Source organism: Leopardus geoffroyi, chromosome C1 (assembly GCF_018350155.1).
Source record: "Leopardus geoffroyi isolate Oge1 chromosome C1, O.geoffroyi_Oge1_pat1.0, whole genome shotgun sequence".
Classification (NCBI taxonomy): Eukaryota; Metazoa; Chordata; class Mammalia; order Carnivora; family Felidae; genus Leopardus; species Leopardus geoffroyi.
The window spans coordinates 215,415,187-215,438,692 of record NC_059328.1 but is presented as its reverse complement, the minus strand read 5'-3'; the positions used below and the strand labels follow the sequence as shown (position 1 = coordinate 215,438,692).

At 44.2% G+C, this 23,506-nt stretch overlaps 1 protein-coding gene and 1 long non-coding RNA gene across 10 annotated transcripts in view; one reads left to right on the top strand and one right to left on the bottom strand.

Moving 5' to 3' along the window:
• The window catches only part of DGKD (diacylglycerol kinase delta), a 111,053-nt gene that overhangs the window by 58,248 nt on the left and 29,299 nt on the right, over window positions 1–23,506 (bottom strand). Inside the window, exons 1-2 of one of the 6 annotated variants that reach the window (XM_045481781.1) lie at window positions 4,298–4,541; window positions 3,962–4,047 (exon numbers count right to left, since the gene is read on the bottom strand). The exons of 4 other annotated variants lie outside the window; for them this stretch is intronic. The gene's annotated coding sequence lies outside the window, so the exon portion shown is untranslated. Of the gene's footprint in view, window positions 1–3,961; window positions 4,048–4,297; window positions 4,542–23,506 lie in introns of those variants that run through there. One more of the 6 variants, XM_045481782.1, reaches the window with a different exon arrangement.
• On the top strand, window positions 1,058–21,759 carry LOC123599654. Of its 4 annotated transcripts, none has more exons than XR_006713249.1 (5): window positions 1,058–2,758; window positions 5,864–6,012; window positions 7,698–9,577; window positions 20,196–20,923; window positions 21,031–21,759. It is a non-coding gene; the product is annotated as an uncharacterized LOC123599654 (long non-coding RNA). The 4 variants fall into 4 exon arrangements; XR_006713247.1 differs by adding an exon at window positions 9,663–9,856 and having other exon boundaries at window positions 20,196–21,759; XR_006713246.1 differs by having other exon boundaries at window positions 20,196–21,759.

Genomic DNA, 23,506 nt, shown 5'->3' with positions numbered 1-23,506 from the left:
AGTTGAGCATCCAGCTCTTGGTTTCGGCTCAGGTCACGATCTCACGGTTCGTGGGTTTGAGCCCTACACTGGGATCCATGCTGACACTGCGGGGCCTGCTTGGAATTCTCTCTCCCTTGCTCTCTGCCTCTTCCCCACTCACGCACTCTTTCTCTAGCTCTCAAAATAAATTTAAAAAACTTTTTAAAAAAAGGTGCCAACAAAAAGCCTACAGCTAACATCATACTCAAAAGTAAAAAGCTGAATTGTTTCCTATTAAGATTAGAAGAAATGAAAAAATTCCTGTTTTCACTACTTCTATTCAACATTGTCCAAGCAGTCCTAGCTTTTGCAATGAGGCAAGAAAAATATAAGGCATTTGGGTAAGAAAGAAATACAGCTGTCCCTATTTGCAGATGATATAGCGGTTTACATAGAAATTTCTGGGGAATCTACAAAAGAACTACCAGAGTTAATAGGTTGTTTCCCAAGGTCACGAAATCCATTGTATTCTTATATATTTGCAGCAAACAACGAAACATATTTTTAAATTTCGTTTAATAGGAACAAAAATCGAACTACACAGGCATAAATCTAACAAAAGACATGAAAGACATCTACCCTGAAAACCACAAAACTTTGATGAAAGAAATTAAAATAAGATCTAAATAAACTATATCTAAATAAATTATATATCACGTTCATGGAAAAATTCAATGTTAAGATATCAATTCTCCCCAAACTGATTTATAGATTCGATGCAATTTCAATCAACAGTCCAGCAGGGGGGTGCCTGGCCGGCTGAGTGGGTGGAGCACGCGATTCGATGTCAGGATTGTGAAATCCCGCCCCACTGTGGGTGAAGAGATTACTTAAAAATAAAAGCTTGAGGAAAAAAAAGATTCCAGCACACTTATTTTGTAGAAATGGACTAGTTACTCTTAAAATTTACATGAAAATGGAAAGGACCGAGAAATAACCAAAGCAATTTTAAGAAAGAACAAAAGTTAGAGGACTTGCCCTGATTTCAATACTTAACCACGAAGCTATGATAATCAACCAAGTATGGTACTGGGGTAAGGTTAGATGTATAGATCAATGGACCAGGAGAAAAAGTCGGGAAACAGATTCACAAATATATGGTCAATTGACTTGTGACAAAGGTGGCAAGGTGATTCAATGAGAAAAGGAAAGTCTCTTCAACAATGCTGCTGGAAAAACTGAACATCCGTAAGGAAAACAATGGGTATCAACTCTTTCCTCAGACTACACACAGAATTAACTGTACCTCAATCATAATCCTAACTTTTAGCAAAAAGCCTTTGCGGTGCTGAGGTAGAAAAAGGTCTCTTGGATAGAAAAACAAGAAGCATGAACCATGAAGAAAAAAACTGATGAATTCGATTTCACCAAAAAGAATGACTCTGTTCTTCTAAAGATGCCATTAAAAAAAAAAAAAAAAAAAAGGCAAGCCACAGATTGGGAACAACATTCAAAACACATGTCACACACCTCAACAATAAGACAACCAATTCAACACAAAAATGGACAAATGATTCTACCATATACTTCACAAAAAATGACAAAATGTCAACAGGCACATGAAAAGACGCAGACGTTACCTGTCATCAGGGAAATGGAAATTAAAAGCACAGAGGATACCACACCGCTACCCATCTATCGGGACACGTAAGATAAAAGACAAGTGCTGGTGAGGATGTGGAGAAGCTGGAACTCACATGCACTGCTGGCGAGAATGGTAAAGTCCAAGCACTTTGGGAAAGACTTGAGCGGTTTCTTAAAAAGTTAAACATACACCTACTATGTACTAAATACCCAGCAATTCTAGTAGGTATTTACCAAGGTAAAAGAAAACATGTCCGCACAAAGACTTGTATACAAATGTTCATGGCAGATTTACGTGCAATAGTTCAGAACTAGAAACTGCTCAAATGCCCACTAACACGTACACGGACCAACAAATTGTGGGAAAAGAACAAACTGTGGTTATACTCAATGTGGAAAATTTCAAAATCATTATACTGAGCCAAAGATGCCATAAAAAGGGGGACATACTTTCAATTTACAGTGAATTATTATTCAATTCAATTTACATGGGATTATTCAATTTATATAGAATTCTTTAAAAAACGCAGAATAATCTTAAAGACAGAAAACAGATCCATGTCTGCCTGGGGAGGGGTGTAGAGAAAGGATGGATCCCCGGGAAACCTTCAGGGGGATGGAACCATTCAGGGGATGGAAATGTTTGCTGCCCTGACTGGTGACCGTTTCAACAGGGGTGGAGGCGGGGGTGTGAACACCCAACAAGCCTTACACTTTAAATGGCGCAGTTCCTTGTACCGCAACGACACCTCAACTAAGTTATAAAAAGTACATCTAATGCACTGGAATAGTCTTTAAAGGACAGGGTGAACCTTTCTCCGAATGACTGGGGTGACCATATAGTTTTATCATCCAAGCCAGGAAATTTGTGCAAGTCAAAGTGAGTGCTAAAAATAATTAACGGGTGTTATCTCATCTACAACAGGGTGTGTGAGCTGGCAGTGCCCTGCACAAAACAGTGCTTACGGCTTCGGGAACAACAAATACCCAATCTATCCCTCGGTGTGATTAGATACTTGTTACATAAAGCAAACCGCAACGTTCACTCCTCAGAAGACAGCCAGAGCTGGCAACGGCCAGCTGCAAAGCAGTCACGGAAATGGTGCTGGTCTTCAGTGTCGCGCAGGACAGATGCCAAGGCTCCCGCCTCAAGGTCAGTGTCCCTCCGGCCCCATCAAGGACGGGGTGGGGCCCAACCCACTCCTAACTACTCCCCAAATGTGTTAATTACTCTGATCTACAATCTCTGGACTTTGGCAGCCAGGGACCATCAGGCAACGGTGGAGAGGACACCTGACACGACCAGGTTGTTGCTGTTGTTGTTGTTGTTTTAAGTATATTTTGAGAAAGAGAGAGAGACAGCACAAGCAAGGAAGGAACAGAGACAGAGGGGGGGAGGGAGGGAGGGAGTGAGAGAGAAAGAGAGACAGACAAACAGACAGACAGAGAATCCCAACCAGGCTCCATGCTTTTAGTGCAGAGCCTGATGCGGGGCTGGAACTCATGAAACCACAAAATCATGACCTAAGCTGAAGTGGGTCACTCAACTGCCTGAGCCACCCAGGCACCCCATGAACCAGTTTTTCCAATGCAAGTCCACCAGGGGACACCTGGCTGGCTGAGTCAGCAGAGCACAGGACTCTGGATCTCAGGGTCATGAGTTCCAGGTTGGGCATAGAGCCTACTTAAAAACTAAATTAAATGTAACTGTAACTGTAACTGTAAATATAAATATAAATATAAATATAAATGGTACAGAAGGGACAGCCAGTGAACAGCCCTGTGCAGGGGGTGCTCCCAGACTTATGAGAACACCTCAACACCGGGCTGAAGTCTCAAGGTTTAGCTGAACATCCTGCAGAGAACTGGGACAGCAGTTCCTACAGTCCTCCTCCTGACTAAAAAAAAAAAAAAAGAAGAAAAGCCGGGGGGTTCGGGGGGGTTGGGGATCATGTGTTTCATTCTTGAGTTTACATTTCAAAGCAGGTGCTTCAACTGTGGAGAGGGAGGGATTATTGAGTCAATAAACCAGAGCCTCCCCACCACAGGGCAGGGAATTATCTTAATTTGATAACAAGTCGTTTCAAGGAAATAAAAGGATCCTATTCACTACTCTACCTGCTCTGAAATACCAGGTTATCCTGGGACAGAAAAGTAGGGGTTTTTCTAAGAAAAAATATAATATCCTACAGAATGATTCCATTTTCCTAACTTTCAAGGGGAAAAAAAAAAAAAAAAAACAGGACTTGACTCAATCATATTCCTGGCACATGTACCAAAGAATATTGGGTAAAGGATGACTGAAATTATTACTTTCCTAGACACCCTAAGAAAAAACTCACGCACATCCACATACCTTCTCCAGTGTTTGTCTTCCCGAAAAACTCTAAATGTACTAGAGTCAAACTACAGTCTCTCAACTGTCCATTCTGGTTGTTTCCTCTATCATTTGTAAATAAGAACAATTAGAAGCATCAACAACTCTCTCTCACTCCCTCTCTCTCTCTCTCTCTCTCTCATACACACACACACACAACACACACACACACACACTCACTCACTCTGAAAATGGCTTACATTTCACAAACACAACCCCTCCTGGACAACACCACACGGCCCAGACCAGGGAGAGTCCTCCTTCACCCCCACCTCTAAAGACACCTAAGAGACCACCACTGGCCCCAGCACTCACCACAAGGTTGTCAGGAAACAGTGTCCCCTCCCTCTGCCTGCTTGGAACAACTGTAAGACCTGAGTCTGAAGCCCTGCCGTGGAGCACCTGGCTCTGAGGCTCCAGAGGCAGGCACTGCCTACAGCAAAACCCCACACTTAGCAAACACACGCTACCAATTTGGCTCAACGCCTGCTTCTTCCTGCTTCTTGAAACTGAGAACACAGAGTGGCTTATGAAGCAGAGGATTTGCTGGATTCACTTCCTCCTGCAGCTGCTCACTCGGTCCCATTCCACCGCCCAAAGGCTGTTTTAACAATCACAGCCTTTGATTCGCTAAGCACCTACTATGTGCCGGGCACTTGCCCCACCAGCATATGTGAGTACTGTGACAACGGGAGGACAAAGCGACAGGTGTTGAGAAGCGCAGGTCCCACAGCTGGCACAGCCAGGACATGAGGTCAGCTCTCCTGGAGCCCTGTGCTTGAGCAGGAACCAGGGTGGGCTTGCTCGTGGCAGGGAGCCCAGGTGGCAGGCGCTGCTGTCCTAAATACGTGGGGCTTCCCATCTGGCACGTCTTCTAGCTTAAGAGGACACATGGGACACCCTCAACCCACGAGAACGACCTACCCCACCCCAGCTCCAGGCCTGCAGTCACAGAAATTGGGAAGAGTTTTTCCATGAAGGAAATTTGCCAACTATATATATAGCTTTTCCTCTCTCCAAGCCAAAGTGACTGGCGTAGGGGTTTTGCCCAGGAAATATCCGAACTCCAAACAAGCTGAGAAGGAAAACTGATGTTGAAATCTGGATAAAGGTCACGGTTCCTCGGCAAAGGAGCAGCCCTGATCACCCCGCAGGCTGACGTCGACTGGAAACAGCTGAGAAAGTCAGGTCCAGGGTTCCACCCTGTGCAGTTCTACTAGGGAACGTTCATTCATTCAACAAACATGAATGCCTAACAGCCGAGATTTAAAACCACTAAAAATATTACTTAAAATCATTGCGTAGCTTCTTTCTTACTTGAAGTTAGTAGGCAATAACTACTAAAAACAGGAACCTTTTATTTCTCCTGTTTTTAGTAGTTATTGCTTGATAATTCTAAGGATAATAACTCTCCCAACACCTACTCTCCAGCAGCAGATGCTATTTTTTAACACTCTCTGGACTCCATCTAAAATTCCTGTGTATCGGAATAACTGCTAAGTGTGCAAGTTGAACCCTATTACCTTCTTACTATCACTGATGAGTGCCAGTGGAGATAGAAATCGGGAAACCCTCAGAGGGCACTTTTTTGCCAACCCAGTGACCTAGGAGAGGCTATCCCCATTTCACAGATGAGAAAATGGAGTCACACAGCTAACAAAGAAGACCACCTTTATAACAGACTTCATAAAACCTCTGCATACCATTAAATATTTCAACAATAACAGGGTACCTGTCTGGCTCAGTCAGTAGCACATGTGAGTCTTGACCTCAGGGTCATGAGTTCAAGCCCCACATCGTGCGTAGGGCCTACTCAACAATATTACTTGGGGAAAGGGAAGTCACAAATACAGACATGACAAATTACTCCTCTCTTTGCAGGGCACGGTTATCCTCACACGGTCATTTCAGGGCAATCATTAGGATGACACTAGGAGCAATGCCTGCTGGATCAATCCCCATCCCAGCAAGCCGTGCGGTGTGGAAACGTGACCAGGCAGAGGTGCACCACGAGACTTCGGGGAAGCCAGGTGAGCTTTCAATATGGCATTCTGCAGAAGCAGTCCTCTAAACACGTATATCCCACATGAGAATACAATTCCCAATTTATAGGAAATTACACTGAAATATGGCACATCTTTTTTGTGCCATGGACCCCTTGCGACAGTCTGGTGAAGCCTATGGACCCCTTCTCAGAATGTGTCTAAATACAAAAATTGAAACACTTAGGATTGCAATGGAAACCAATTTTAATAAAACATAGTGATGTCCACAGACCCCTTGCAGGAATCTGAACGTAAGTTAAAAGCTGCTACCAGGCAACACACTTTCTTCTCTCTTCCCTCTCTCTTCTCTCTCGAAAGGAGATACGAGGGGTGCCTGGGTAACTCAGTCAGTTAGGCATCCGAGTTCTGCTCAGGTCGTGACCTCACAGGTCGTGGGCTCTAGCCCCGCATCGGGCTGTCGGCAAGGAGCCCACTTGGGATTCTCTGAACACCCCCCCCTTTGCCCCTCCTCTGCTCGTTCTCTCGTTCTCTCGTTCTCTCTCTCTCTCTCTCTCAAAATAAATAAACTTAAAAAGAGAGAGAGAGAGAGAGAGAGAGATAAAAGGGGACTGGCACTCTGGCACTGATCTTGAGCTAGGAGAACCAAATTCTGGAAGGACCCAGATGACTCTGTGGAACTGCCATACTGACCAAGGACTGCCTTCTTTTGCATGGAATAAAACCTTACATGTTCACATCATTCTTATTTTGGCATTTTTTCTTATAAGCAGATGAAGAAGGATGAATGATGGCCTCCAAAATGATATGTGCACATTCTATCCCCCTGGAACCTGTGAACATCAGCTTATTTAGAATAAGGATCTTTGCAAATGTAATTAAGGATCCAGAGATGAAATCATCCTAGGTTATCTGATTGGGCCCTAAATCAGTGACAAGTGTTCTGAAAACAGACAAGAGAGGAACCAGGAAGCAGGGGACAGCCATGTGGAGACAGGCAGAGACTGGAGGGATGTGGCCACAAGCCCAGGAGAGCCAGGGGCTGGGAGGGGCTGGCGTGGAGTCTCCCCTAGGCCTCGGGAGGAGGCACAGTCCCGCCACACCTCCATCTTGGATTTCTGACCTCTAGAAGGGTGACAGAATAAATTTCTGTCGTTCTAGTCTGTCCTGGCAGCCCCAGGACACTAACAGTGCAGCCAAACCCTCTTCTAAGAAACACATCTCTATGATTTTCTAAACATTAAATACTGGGAATTCAATATAAACTCCCTTTTATGCATGCAGTGTTATATATGGCATGATGCAGAAGTGGCCCTCTAAGCATGAATATCCTACACTTAATTCTCATCCAGTTCATACTGAAAACCCTCTTTATTGTCCATCCCCATTATTTGCAATCCATTTTCCTGAAATTTAAAAATAAATTTAAATTTATTTAATAGGGCCTTCTCCTTCCCTTTACTCTGTTCTCACATGATGCCAACAGGCACTGGCGTCTCGCTTCCAGCCCTCTGCCCGTGCCCCCTCTGCTCCCTCTCACACCCCTGCCCCTCATGCCAGCGTGCACTCACTCATCCTCTGCCCTTCTCCAGCCCACCCTTCTGCTCTCGCTTCTTCCTCGGCCAGCTCAGCTCGGTCACTTCCACCCAGGTCCCCTGATCTGCCCGCTTCCTCATCATCAACCCAGCCTCGCCTCTATTCCTTTATCACAGGCACGTGACACGCTCACCAGAGATTCTGGGGAATCAGGACACAGTACAGCCCCAACCACGATCCATCTGAAATGAGGTAGACAGAAGCCGAGGAAGCTGTAAACCAGAACAAAGCCCGAATCAAATAGATCAGGCAACAAAAAGGACACAAGACAGACCGAAGGCTGCCCTCTCAAGAACTGCACCCTCTCTCAGGCAGGGGGCTCAGCACAGGGGCTGCTCTGCAAGGGAGGCCACACTCATTTTCCCAAACGTCCCTCCTGCGGCCTACAGTGCTTGTTCTAGCCATACCGTGTGCAAGAACACCTGAACACATTCTGAGCCCCCAGTGCTACAGAGTGAGGAAATGGAGTTTAAATGATCAACTTTGCCACATCTACAGATGAAATGTCTCCACCTACACAAGTGATCGTTATAGACCCATGATGTGGAAGGGCTTACGATGAAAATGTAAAGTTACACACACGCTGCTCTGCGTATAACATGGGAAAAGCAGCATACGCCCCCGGCAAAAGCCTGAAGGGACTCGGAGAAAGAGAAGAGCTGCTGAACTGTGACCTTTCCTCCCCTCACTTTAAATCTCCTCTAGAACCATTATTATGATGTAAGCACTCTGCACAATAAGGGGGTAAGCTGCCTGCACGGGTTCCGGTCCCGGGACGCTCCTGGGGCCCGCCCCCCAGCCCACTCACTCGCCCCTTCTCAGTGGCCAGTCCAGCCCCCGGGCCCACAGAGATCTGCCCCACGCTCGCACTGTGTTCTGCCCCTTCTGCTGTTACACCTGTCACGGGACACTATAATCACTTCTTTTCACGTCTAACAGGCTGTGAGAAGTCCCTGAGTGCAGGGGACATGTTTATCCATGTCCGTCTGCCCTCAGGCACTGGGCAGAGAGAGTACCTCCACAAGGAAAAACAAGTCTGTCCAAAACCTGCGTCTTTTCCAATTGGTTTCTGTTTGTTTTCAGAAATCAGAACGCCAAGGTACAGCCGGAGTGTTGTCAAATTGTTGCTGGGCTCTCCAGGGGTAGATAAGAAGTTTTCACACTGTCAAACTTAAGGGAAACACACACACACACACACACACACACACACACACACACACACACACACAGAAAAAGGAGCCGGGCCCAACCCATAGCTGCTCATCAGAATCCAAAGACGCACAGCTCCCAGCAAGCTCTCAGCCCAGTACGAAGGGCATTTGTAAGAGGGTAACAGCAACCCACAGCATAGTCCACTGCGACGAACGAACCATTCAATATCCTCTCTGAAGAGAAAGAAGCAACAAAGCCTCCTTCCTGGCTCACGCTCGCCGGCACAGAGCCCATGTGCATCCTGCACAGGGAACAGCAAGCTTCAAAGAGAACCCCTGGCCTCAAGTCAAGACCTAAGAAAGTGTGACCAAGTGCACAGATTACTAAGGAGCCTGTGCACATCTGGCATCACAAGAGTGTGAGTCCCAAATGTGGCTGCACTGAAAAATCATGGAAAGCACCGAAAAGTCACCCACTTACAAATCGGCATCAGAATCTCTGGGGATGGTGCCGATATTTTTTTCCCAAAGGGTGCTCAGACACAGCCAAGTTTGGGAACCACTGCCCTGAGTAAGCAGAAGGTGGCAACATGTTACCTTCTGACCACGGCATGAACACGAAGACCTCCCAGAAGAGACAGTTGTCACCCTACCTTTGAGGAATGGACAGGTCTGTAGAGGGAACTTCAGCAAAGGGCCCCCATACTGAGGAGCCCCACCAAGACCAGGGTGACCTGTGCACAGGGTACTGGTTCCCTACAAAAAGCAGGTCGGCTGGAGCAGGTCCGTGGTGAGGCGAGAGGCTGGGACAGCTGGGGAGCGCCACGTCCCATGGACTGGAGGAGGTAAGAACTGAGGTGGCCCTTGATGATTTACACTGCTTTTAGAAATGGGCAGAATGTGACTCTTTTTAATGGTTTTATATTTCAGGCATATTCCAGTCAAACTTGTCTTTCCTCTTCAAGGTCCAACTCAAGTGCGGTTGCTGCCAGGACCCCAGGGATAAGAGTAAAACAGCCCGACTGCTTTTAGGGCCAGTGAAGTCTAGAATAATCCACAGTGATTTTAATTAGAAGTTATTATTCAGCAAACAGAGAAAGTATGAAACATTTCACTTAAGAAATGTAAGTAACTCAAACTAAAAGAAAAAGGTCTAGTTAAGTACCAAAGGATATCATAAATTAATTTGGTCCACTGCTTTCAATTTACCCACTGAATAGATAGGCAGTGAGTGCCTATAATCATAATGTTAACAACAGCCAACACTTACGTCATGTCTACATTTTATCAGCTCATTTAATCCTCACAGCAACCCCATAAGTAGGTACTATTATTATCCCATTTCTCAGATGAGGAAGCTGAGGCTCAGAGTTGTTCAGTGACTTGCCCAGGGCCACTCAGCTAGTGAGCTGAGATTCATGACCTGGCTTCCCAGTCCTTGTCTCTGAGCCCTGCTGCTTCTGCACAAGGTCCCACGCTGGGTACTTTCAGCAGTGAAAAAAAGAATATAACCTAGTTCTACTGTCTAGGTTCTTACACTTGAGGAAATACAGATCCCAGACATTCAAAGACAGAGTCCCTGATTCCTCTGGGAAAACCAGAACATGGAACACCACATAGCACATCATTTTCCCCAAAAATGAAGTAAAGGGTAACCGAACCTGTTACAGCCTGAGTCCCTAACACACAAGCTGCGTAACTTATAAAGCCCCGTCCTTTCCTTGGGATCCTGTTCCCCCACAGCGCTGGCTTTCTCGGTCCCTGATGACGTCAGCTTCCGTCCCCGCCCTCTGGCTGCTCAGGGGGGACCCAGAGCCCCACCGAGGGAGGGTGCCGTGGGCACCCCCACCCACCAGCCTGGGGAACGGGACGTGCACCTGGACAAGACCAGAACTGGCTGCTGGTCCCAGGGCCAAGGTACCGTCCAACACCAGCACCAGAGCCCAAGGGGTTCGAGGCAGGGGGTCAGGCCTCAAGCTCGTGATGCTGGGACAGCAGATGACCTCCCCGACAGAGGTAAAGGGCTCCAGAGTGCGGAATGAACTTCCAGAGAGCCACCGTCCTCTCCCAGGCAACGCGGGTGCAAATGCCTCGCAATCCCCGTGGGCCCCGGGCTCCCTGCCATCCAAGGGACACGGGCCAGTACTCGGCCTGCACCCGCCTGCAGTCAGCCCTCAACCTGCTTCCCGCTGTCCATCAGCAGCACCTGTGTCACCCTCCGATGACGAGTCCCTCGGTCCTACTTAGCTTAGAAAACCTTCACTAAATTCACCTCGGCTCATTCTACCTCCCTCAAAAGGGACAGAGCCTCTGACACCAGCAACCATGAAGTCAGCCTCTGAGGTGAAATTTCCAGAACTGGAGGGGTCAGTGATGCACCCCTGGTAAAGGGAGGGCGTCCACAGCCACCCCTGAGTCTGGCCCTGCACGCAAGTACCGTGGGGCCTCGTGCAGAGCTGCTTTCTGGGAAAGCAGCAATTACCAACTGCTCAAAATCCCATTTTTCCTCACCACCCTACTGAATTCCCAAGTCATGCAAGACAAGGAACAGCATGGTACCAAGGAGAAGTGCCTAGCCAAAGCGCCTGCAACCCTGCTCTCCATCCGGCCCCTCCTCTCCACAGTAGCTCCATCGAGGCTTCCACACGTCCCACTGGGCCACAGCAAGGCCACCCATCCGACCTCCACACATCCATGCTGACCTCCTCTTCCTGCAAGACCTCGTCTTCGGCAGCAGCCAGACTTGTAACAAAAACAGTCACCAACCCTGGCTTTGGTGACTTAGAAGAACCTTAAGGGCTTCCCAGTACCCATGACAAAAAAGTCCAAACTCCGCACGGCGTGGAAAGCACTTCACCTCTGACCTCTGCCCATCTCGCCGCCCTCACACGCTCTGCCCTCTCTGGCGGGAACCACTTCCACCCCCTGGACACCCGCATTGCTGGCCAGGGCTCCCTCTCAGCCTCAGGCCTCCAAGACTCTCGCCCCTGACACCTGCCCCCCCACCGCAGCCCCGAGCTGGTTCCTCCCCGGCCCGCTGCGCCCACGGAACCACACACCACGTGAGGGCAGACCTGCCCTGCCGCCCGGAGTGCACACTGGAAGCGTTCTGCTGGTGAGATCAGCCAGATGAACGGGGCGGGGCCCAAGTCATCCTGGAGTCAGTGGCAATCAAGTCACCCTTCGAGCAGTACTGTGTGGGGGCTCTCAGGTACAGCAGTGAGCAAAACTAAACCCTTGCTCTCGCGCAGGAGATGCTACAGCCCTGTGACAAGCAGACCCAAATGGACTCAGAGGAGGGGCTCTCAGGGACGGGGACGGGGGGGGGGCGGGGGGGGCAGGGGGAATGGAGCTGTGCCACGCCCCACTACTTGGACTTGTTTTTGCGGCATTTTGACACTTCAAGTAACATTAAAGGAGGTGATGACATTTCATCGAATCTTTATTAAAATAGGACAAAGCTTTAAATGATGAAAACACTGACTTGGCAAAATAAGTAAGAGCACTAAACTCTGATGGTCCTGCTCCTCCTTGCACACTCTACAGCTCTATGCCGCTCCGGGAAGGTCATAAAAGAAGCCAGTGCGGGACTGGAAGACAAAATCACCACCGAAAACTCAAAGATAAAGAGATCAGGCAAGGGGGAAATCCAAATCAATGAAAACATTTGGAAGCCCAAGAGAAAATGGAAAATCTTTCCCGAAGCAGAAAATGACATTAAACAGAAAGAATTTTTAGAATCTCTATCTGGGTGCCTGGGTGGCTCAGTCTGTTAAGCGTCTTGATTTTAGCTCAGGTCATGATCTCCGGGTTGTGAAATTGAGCCCCACATCGGGCTCCGTGCGAAGCGTGGAGCCTGCTTAAGATTCTCTCACTCTCCCTCTCCCTCCTCCCCAACTTGTGCTTTCTCTCCAAATAAAGAAATTAATTAAAAAACAAAAAACAAAAAACAAAAAACCTCTCTATCAAATGAGAATTGGCCAGGAGATAAAAACAAGGTAAAAATAACATGAAAGCTATGCTGGATGGGGGTAAAAATCATAAGGAAATGCAATAGGAAATAAAATCAAAACTTTCCTAAATAGAATCTGGGAAAATCAACAAATTTAAATAACGCAGGAGAACTCGACAGACACGGAGATACAGAACCCTCCTGGACAAAACCTGACACCTTCATCCGCCTCCACGGGGCTGTGCCGATGGCACCACCTGTCCAGTGCCCGCCCTCCGTCCCCCTCCACTCAGAACCAGCAGCAGGTGGTCTCCCGCCGCCTCCTACATACCCTCCGCCCTCTCCCTTCCTCCTCCAGGTCACCCTCCACATTGCGACCAGAGTATAACATTCTCACACTGCAAGTCTGGGAAATTCACCAAATGGAACGATTCAATGGTATTACCTGGTGAAGGATGAAGCCTGGAGCCCTCCCCCTGGTCTCTCTCTCCCCCTCAGGCCTCAGCAGCCACACAGCCCTTCTTCCGCTTCTTCACACAGGCTGTGCCGTGTCCTCCATCACGAGGCCTTTGCACACACTGGGCCCCTGACCTGCCCCATTCTAGGGTGCCTACAGGCACACACACCTGCACACACTTCCTTCAGCTGATTTACCACTAACCGGTCTTCACATCTCAAGGAAAATATCACCTCTTCAGGGGCAGTCCTCCCAACTCCACCCCAGTACCGGGGCGGGGGCGGGGGTCCTCACTATGCAGCCTTCCTTCCCTACCACCTGTTTCAGCTGTCACCTCTTCCTGCGTGCTGCCCTGAGGCCCGAGGAGGACACGAGCTTGACGAAGAGCCCGTCTTTTCTGCTCACCAATGAAACTCCACCACTGAGAATGGTGCTCCGCCCTGGGCAGGCCCTCAATAGACATATTCTGAACCAATAAATGAGCAAACAACAAAGTTCCCAAAGAACAAGACAAAGCACATGAACCAGAACTATACAGAAAATAAAAGGAAAAAAAGATCTTTGTAAAAGTTGGAAAACCAAAAGCAAGTCTGGAAGACAGGAGATTTAGTATATACCAGACAAACTAGTAAGCAAAGTCCAACAGCACAGAAGAGAAAAAGAATCCCACAAGATTTCAAGCAGAAATGTACAGATATCCTCGACGATAACGACAACAGCAAGGCTAGCTTCAGATGCCTCCCCTCCAACACCAGGATCAGAAAACATGATGTCGTTGGAATTATCTAATAAAATAAAAAAAAAAAAAAAAAAAAAAAACAACAACACCATATTTTGTTTCCTTTGTGTAAAGCAGAACATTCTACATTATTTTTCTTTGTTCTTCGGTGCCTTCTCATTTTCATTAGTGTAATACAAACAACAGTTGGTGAAAGAAAGCACTGAGAAGTGTGTTCTATGTGACTAAACACCCTGTCAGTTACAAAGGTTGACCAGAAAAGGACATCACCAATTGGGCTGGCTATAAGCAGATACAGCATAAGAAAATCTGTGAATTATAAATGTATTTTTTAAAGGAATTTTAAACTCAAATCATTAACAAATATCAACAGTGCACACCACTCACAAAAATGCCAAACAGAAGAGAGGTACCAAGGAAGCATCCAATCAAGAAGGCACAACAGTCAGCCACCAAACACAGGAGTCTGAAGTGCACAAATCCTGACAAGTAGAAAATGTCTACAGTCCACTATTACAGGCAAAGAACTCCAGACTGAAGTAAAACAGCTTTTAACAACATACTGCTTACAAGAATTACAATCTAAAATAACGAGGAAAAACTGAAGCTAGAAGTGAGGGTGGGAGAGGGAAGTACACATTCTTAAATTCTGAACAAAAAAAGATGGCAATATTAGTATCACAGTTAGTGGTAAGAACTATTCAGTGTAAAAAAGATGGTACCTTATTGACAAATGGTTACTCAGTAATGGTGGTATTAACATCCACGTGCTTTTTTTTTTAAAGAGCTTCAAAAATGATGAAGGTAAAACATGTTGCAAATATAAGAATAAAATGACAAATATAATTGTCCTGAAATAGAGTAATTCTTCATCAGTCTATGGAAGATCAGGTAAATTAAAAACAGGATCATAAGAAGACCTAAACAACAAATTTCATAAATGACAAAGGCCAAACATTATTCCCTTTGGTAAATACATCATCCTTCAAGTAAATGGTATCTCACGTTTTATAATCGGTGATCTTAATGTCAGACACCTATAAATATCACTGAGTGACAAGATGCAGAAAAAATTAAACTAGTGACAACTGCAGATTCATTCATAAGTGGATTCACTCATAAGTGGAAGAGGCTGAGAGGCTAAACAGAGCTTCTGGTAATACCATAGGACTGGTGGGAAAAACACAAATTCAGAGCCCAATAGAGAACGAATACCTCAAATTTATAGATGAGACTTCTGAAGGAGTATCCCATAAGGAATGCAAAGAGCCCGACCAATGGAAAAAGTAAAGCCCACATTCAAATTAGCTCTATCACAAACTGGATTTAAGATAATCTGCTGCTACCCTGCTTACCTAACTAAAAGCAAAAGTAAATGCTCTCTAAGGGAAGACACCATCACCTGAGCATAAAATTATCTTGACAGGTTTCCAACAATATTTGTCAACCAAAATTAACAGGCATGCAAGAAAAAAAGACTAAAGGAACAAAAGCCAACAGAAAGGCCAGACAATAGAAGAAGACCCATAGGGGCGCCTGGGTGGCGCAGTCGGTTAAGCGTCCGACTTCAGCCAGGTCACCATCTCGCGGTCCGTGAGTTCGAGCCCCGCGTCAGGCTCTGGGCTGATGGCTCAGAGCCTGGAGCCTGCTTCCGATTCTGTGTCTCCTTCTCTCTCTGCCCCTCCCCCCTTCATGCTCTGTCTCTCTCTGTCTCAAAAAAATAAATAAAAAACGTTAAAAAAAAAAAAAATTTAAGAAGAAGACCCATAAACGAACCAGATATTTGAGTTTTCAGACATAGACTTTAACATAAATGTGCTTAATACAGAGACTTTGGCAGGCAACTAGAAATCTTTTTTAAAAAATCAAATGAAAATTCTCAAGCTGAAAGACAAAAGAACTGAAATGGATTTTTTTAAGTTCGTTTATTTATTTTTGAGAGAGAGACAGAGAAAGCAAGGGAGGGACAGAGGGAGAGAGAGAGAGAGGAAGGAATCCCAAGCAGACTCTGTCCGGACAGCACAGAGCCCAGTGTGGGGCTCAAACCCACGAACTGTGAGATCATGACCTGAGCCAAAACCAAGAGTTGGACTCAACCAACTGAGCCACCCAGGTGCCCCCTGAAATGGATTTAATAACAAACAAGAAAGACCTGAAGAACATCAAAAGATAATAATGATAATAAAACACCCCGAGAGAAAAGAATAGAAAATACTCTTTTTAAAGAATACAAAAAACAAATGGAAGAGAGTGAAAAGATCTAACACACAAGCCCCAGAATAAGAGGAAAAAATGAATGGGTAGAAGCAACACTTGAAGAAATAATAACCAAGACTTTGCCCAAACTGACAATAAAAGGAATCTAAATCCATAGATTTCAGAAGTGCTAGGAATACTAAGCAAGATAAATACAGAGAGCTGTGCCTGGAAAAATCGTAAAAAAACATAATAAAAAATTTTAAAGTAGTAGGAAGAATATACTACTCCATCCAAGGAGCAACAATGAGTTGCTAATGAGTTTCTAACAGAAATAATGGAAGCTAAAATACAAGGACTTTTTTTTTTTAATGTAAGCTATCTGTGCAACGTGGGGCTAAAACTCATGACCCTGAGACCAAGAGTCGCATGCTCCACCAACTGAGCCAGCCAGGCACCCCTACAATAACATTTCTAGATTGCTCTAAGAAAATAACTGCCACGCTAGAATTGTGTAACAAGCAAAAACATCCTTCAAAAAGGTGAAATAAAGGTATTTCAAACAAAAAGAGAAACCTATACTAAAGAAATACCGAAGGGAGTTTTTCCACACAGAAGGAATATTACCACAAATGGATCACAGAAATACAAAAAGAAATGAAAAGCAACAGAAAGGTTAAATATCCATTATAAATCTAAATGAAGGTCCTATGAGGCTTCAAATATTTATAAAATTAAAGAAACCAGCAGAAAAGCTAGAGGAGAGTACAGAGATGGTTGTTTTTTATTTAAGTACCACAACTTAATTGTAATTTCAATTATGATTTCAGTAGCAATGAAGAGTGTAGAGAGTGTAAAGGCTCTAGGGTCCTTGTGTTATCTGGGAAGCACTAAAAGTACTTCTTTATTACTTTAGTACTTTAGTACTCTTATTAGAATTTAAAGTCAAGAATGTATTTTGTAATCTGTAAAATATACACTAAAATAATGTATACACTTGTTTTTAATGTTTGCTTATTTTTGAGAAAGAGAGACAGAGCATGAGCAGGGGAGGGGCAGAGAGAGAGGGAGATACAGGATCTGAAGCAGGCTCCAGGCTCCAAGCTGTCAGTGCAGAGCCCAATGAGGGGTTCAAACCCACGAACCGTGAGATCATGACCTGAGCCAAAGTCAGATGCTCAACTAACTGAGCCACCCAAATACCCCTAAAATAATGCATACAAAACAAGCCATAACAGGGGCACCTGGATGGCCCCGTCAGTTAAGTGTCCAACTTCGGCTCAGGTCATGATCTCACGGTTTGTGTGTTTGAGCCCCACATCCGCTGGCTCTGTGCTGACAGCTTAGAGCCTGGAGCCTGCTTTGGATTCTGTGTCTCCCTCCTCTGCCCCTCCCCTGCTTACACTCTGTCTCTCTCTCCTTCAAAAATAAATAAACATTAAAAAAAAAAAATTAAAAAAAAATTAAAGAACTGAATCTTAAAAAAAAAAAAAAAACAAGCTATAACAGAAGGTAAAAAGAAATCATTAATCCATTTAAGAAAGGAAGAAATGTGTGAAAAAATATAAAAAGACAAAAAGAATATGTTAGATTTATACCCAAATACAAGAGTATCTAAACTAATCACAGATTAAAAATAATCCAACCCAACTGAAAATATAATCCAATTAAATAATACAATGGTTAATTTTAAAAACCACAAAACCATATGTTGCTTACAAGAGATACACCCTATATATAAACAAAAAGGCTTGAAAGCAAAAGAATCGAAAATTATGTACCATTACTTACAAAATAATTACCAACCACAAAAAAGCTATTGCAGCTATAGTAACATCAAAGTAAACTTTAAAGCAAAAAAATATGAAGAGAACAGAAGGTTATTTCATAAAAGACTCAATCTAGTAAGAATATAAAATAACCCTAAATCTATATGCACTTAAAAATAACCCTCTACATATATAAAGCAGGACTAGCAGAATGAAAACAAAAACCAGGTAAGTCCAAAATCACAGGAGATTTTAATCAATCTTAATAACTAATAGGAAAAGTGGAAAAACAAATCAGTAGGTTATAAAATATTTGACAAAAATAACTAAACCTTTGTCCTAATCAACTGCATACAGGAACTACTGAATCTGAGTTACAGTCAAATGCACATGGAACATTTATGAAAACTTGTAGGTGATAAAAAGTCTCATCAATTTCAAAGGTTTAAAATCACAAAGTATATTCTCTGATCATAGTAAAATTAAGCGAGAAATCAATAACAATACAACAAGAAAAATCCCCCAAGTGCCATGATATTAGGAAATGTACAGATCACAAAAGATACAAAATAATATACATTATGAGTCCCATTTATATCAAATATCGAAAACCATCAAAACTAATCTACAGTATTGGATGGTCAGGATAGTGTTTACATTTGGAGAGGGGAGGGTAACCATGACTGTGAGAGATCACGAGCGGAGCCTCTCTGGGCCTGGATATGTTCTATCACTCAATCTGAGTGGTCATTACACACAAGCTTGCACTTATATTCATGTATTTTTTGGTAGGCAAGTCATTTTTCCATTTAAAAACTTATCTGAAATATATAGTTTCAGTAAAGTGGAAATTCTGCATTGATAAACTCCTTTGGAAAGTTATAGTAGTAAAAATATACCTTCAGCATAAATCTGTAATTTTATGATCATAAAGCTGAAAATAAGTTTAAAACATGTTAGAAAATGTGAAGGAAAGAAGCATGAAGGTAAATGAGAATTTTTACCTGGTAACTTCAGCCCCACTATTACTAGATGAAATCTACTTTAAAAGAAAAAAAAAAAAAAAAAAAAAGACAGGGGTACCTGGGTGGCTCAGTCAGTTAAGCATCCAACTTCAGCTCAGGTGGTGATCTCATGGTTCATGAGTTCGAGCCCCGTGTCGGGCTCTGTGCTGACAGCTCAGAGCCTGGAGCCTGCCTCCAATACTGTGTCTCCCTCTCTCTCTGCCCTTCCCCCATGTTTGCTCGCTCACTGGCTCGTTCTCAAAAATAAAAAAGACAAAGCACTAAAACTATCACAACCAGTGCGGGCAAATTTAGATAGAGAAAGCCAATGAGTAAGGTAATTTGAACCCTAAAAATACAGTGTCTAACTATCTGAAAGCCCATGAAAAAAACTAATTCATAAAGAGAGAAATTCAAATAGCCAATATTCAACCTCACTTTGATAGTTGAAGAAACAAATCAAAACAAATTACCCTTTTTATTTGAGAGAGAGAGAGAAAGAGAACGAGAGCAGGGTAGAGGGGCAGGGGGAGAGAGAATCTCAAGCAGGCTCCACATTCCGCATGGAGCCAGATGCAAGGCTCGATCCCACAACCCTGGGACCATGACCTGAGCTGAAATCAACAGTTGACGCTCAACCGACTTGAGTCACCCAGGCACCCCAACAAATTACCATTTTTAAACTATCAAAATGGCAAAGATATCCTAAAATGTTAAAACGTGGTGTTTGTAAAAGGATTTAAAAAAAGAACTTTTAGGGCGCCTGGGTGGCTTAGTCAGTTAAGCATCCCACTTAAGCTCAGGTCATGATCTCACAGTTTGTGGGTTCAAGCCCCCACATCGGGCTCTGTGCTGACAATGCAGAGCCTGCTCAGGATTCTCTCTCTCCTCTCTCTCTGCCCCTCCCCTGCTAGAGCATGTGCACATGTTCTCACTCTCTCTCTCTCACTCTCTCTCTAAAAATAAATAAACTTAAGAAAAAAAGAACTTTTGGGGCGCCTGGGTGGCGCAGTCGGTTGAGCGTCCGACTTCAGCCAGGTCGCGATCTCGCGGTCCGTGAGTTCGAGCCCCGCGTCGGGCTCTGGGCTGATGGCTCAGAGCCTGGAGCCTGTTTCCGATTCTGTGTCTCCCTCTCTCTCTGCCCCTCCCCCGTTCATGCTCTGTCTCTCTCTGTCCCAAAAATAAATAAACGTTGAAAAAAAAAAAAAAAAAAAAAGAACTTTCATGAAGTCCCATTGATATAAGTTCCAAGGGCAAGTTGGCAATGAGATATGAAAAGCCTCTAAGTTTTCAGAGATTAGTATTAACATGTTTAATCATCAGAAACATATAATTTCACATTACAGAGGCTGGAACCTAAAGCTGGCAAATTCCCTTCTCCTATTCACGCCACTTTTTTGGCCTTGTGAGGGGGCGGCCCCACCTGAAGGTGAGAAGGCAGAAGACACCGTGAGCTCTACTCCCCATCTTCTGGAAGCTCCCACTGCCGCCACGCCACCAAGGAAGAATCTGAAGGCAATCTCTACGTCTCCAGCCTCACCCCAGCCTCACACTGTTCTTAAAGAACAGGACGACAAGCAGATCCCCTCTAGTTACATGAGCCTCGTTTGTGACACCTCCTCCATCCAGCCTGTCTAAAATCTCTCCCCTCCCCACACCCCCTCCCCCATCTCCCTTGGCAGTCTCTTGTCCTATGGGCCTTCATTTCTTATAACGTTATAGCTCTCTGGCCATCCGGGGGAGAAATAAAAATGGAGCCTTTTGTACTGTGGAGCAAATGTACTCATGCTTCTCAGCTACAAAAGGTTTCCAACTGCAGCAGCTTTCACGGACTGATTGTAGCAGGCAGGCAATTTAGTAGACATTGTGCAATTGGGGAATTACTCCAGGAATAGCTGGAAAACCAAATGAGATGTCCCAGGAAACGTAGCAGCTTCTGGACAAATGCATTCGTCCTGCACTTGCTCCTGGCGCACGTGTGCCAAGCACTGGCCAAGTCCACGGCCGGGCCCTGCCTTTCGGGAGGGCTGACTTCAGACAGACCCACACAGGGACTCGGGCAGTTTGCTGTATGGTAAGCACCAGGTTCGGGGTGTGGACGAGAAATACTGCAGGGGTGACTGAGGGGGAAGATCATCAAGTGTGAATTTTAAGCCAAGAAAATACTTCTATTGCTCACAGCTCCAGAACTGCCAGACTCTCTACGGAAGCATGACTGGCGGAAAGCGGGCCGTGAACTCGCCCCGTGTATCTCCATGTTCCATACACCGTCACGGATCACTCATGGGATGAGCTTGCCTATCTACGCATGTTTCTGGGTAACCTCAGTATTAATCTTTCTCTTGTCCCCTCTCAGTACATCCTCAGGTGAAAAGGCAGTTTTTAAAGCAGTAACGAAATCAAAAATAAATGTGAGAGAATCGGTGCCTCGTCCCTGAAGGCTGGGAATCGTCCATGACTACCTGACAGAGATGTGGTTCCAGAGGTTTCTCCAACACAGACTGCCTCCACATCTGCAAGTCCAGTGTGGGCACTCTGAACACATTTCCCATAGAGACAACATACAAATCAGGGTTCACTGTCGGAGCAGGCTGACAGAGCTCCGTATTAACTCACATGGTACCAAAAGCGTAGTGCCATCCTATTTTTTCCATATTTTTACTGAGATATAATTCCCACACAGTTCACCCTTTTAAAGTGTACAACTTAGTGGCTTTTAGCATACTCCCAAAGTTGGGCAACTATCACCTGTATCTAATTTTAGAACATTTTGTCACCCCCTGAAAAAAGCCTGTACCTCCAGCAACCATTCCTCCCTCCTCCACAGGCCCCCGCCCCCACCACTCAGCTACTTTCTGTCTCTACAGATTTGCCTACCGTGGCATTTCATATAAATGGAATCATCAAATATGTGGCCTTTTGTGTCTGGCTTCTTTCATTTAGCTAACGTTTCCAAGGCTCATATAAGTCGTGACATGTATCACCCATTTTTCAGAGGCCTTTTAACAGCTCCTACTTTGTACCTCAAATGGAATTCCATGTCCAAGAATTTAAAGAAATAATCAGAAATGCACCAAAGGATCTGTTTACAAGTGCATATCACAATATTACTTACGATAGGAAAATACGTTCAATGTAGGGACTGGTTAAATTTAACACACATATACACTGAAATACTATGCAACATTAACACACAAGATTTTAGAGGATATTACAAGTGAAAAGGCTCACTGTTAACTAAAGAAAGAAGGTTAAAAAACCATATTTTATAAAATGTATTTGGTGGGAATGACATCAGCCGAAATTATTACCAGTTATCTTTGGGTAATAGGAATATGCATTGTTTTAAATTTCCTATTTACACTTACGTACTTGAAAATTTTCTTCAATAACTGGACCAGAAAAGTGTTTTGTCTTTTTATTTTAAATTTTTTTTAATGTTTATTTTTGAGAGAGAGAGAGAGAGAGAGACAGAGCATGAGCAGGGGAGGGGCAGAGAAGGAGGGAGACACAGAATCCAAAGCAGGCTCTAGGCTCTGAACTGTCAGCACGGAGCCTGACACAGGGCTCAAACCCACGAACCAGGAGATCATGTTCTGAGTCGAAGCTGGATGCTTAAGCGACTAAGCCACCCAGGCACCCCTGAAAAGTATTTTGTCTTTAATCACACTCTTCTACTGGGAGAACAAACAACTTTCAGAATGTGAACAAAAAGGCACTCAGAGTTCAATTAAGAGTCCCTCATGTTTTCATCACATAGACAATTTCATTGTGTATATAATTATATACATACACACACACATAATGAAAATGAGAATAAGCTAATCAGTAGGTTGTTTTTAAAAGTTGTGAAAAGCAGAAAAGAGACAATGAATATAAATGCAGAAACTCAATTAGGTGCCAGAAAAAATGGAACTGATCAATAATCCAAGAACTGGTTCTCATATAAAACAACAAAAGTGATGGAGTTTAAGAAATCTGACAAGAAAAACAAAAGCTAAACAAAGGAAATTAGAAATACAAAAGGGATAAAACCAGACACACTGATGTTTCAAGTGCAAATAATATACGCCACTGAATTTGAAGGTGCAGGATAAGTGGGAAAGTAAAATACAAAAATGGAGTCAAGCAGTAAAAAAGCTCCAATCATCAGAAAGCAAAAACAAACCTTTTCATAGCCTTACCTCCCTGAAGAGTCCTTATGACCGAGAATTTAAAGTAATTTCTCTCAGCTTTTCAAGAAACCATCAATTCTAAAGCCATATAAAGTGTTCCAGAACACACAAAGTTATGGAAAGTTACTAAATGAACTCTGAGATCAAAACAACAAAGGCTACCTACCTCCTACTCCAGAGGAAATGTCCATCCATACACATTAGATAGGAAAAGCCTAAACAAAACGAGGTTGTAAAATCTAACGTGACCAAGACCAACTTATTATTAGGAAGTGTGTAAATACCTAAAACCAACATGATCAACTAAATTAATGCTCAAAACACCCCAATAAAAGTCAACACCTCTTCCTATTAACACTCTAAAAGCCACAAATCACAGAATAATCCACTTACATAGTTTTCAAAGTATCTCCCCAGCTAGTAAGTAGACAATAAAATTGATGGTGAAAAAGTAAAAACATTCCAAGTAAAACGAAGAATCA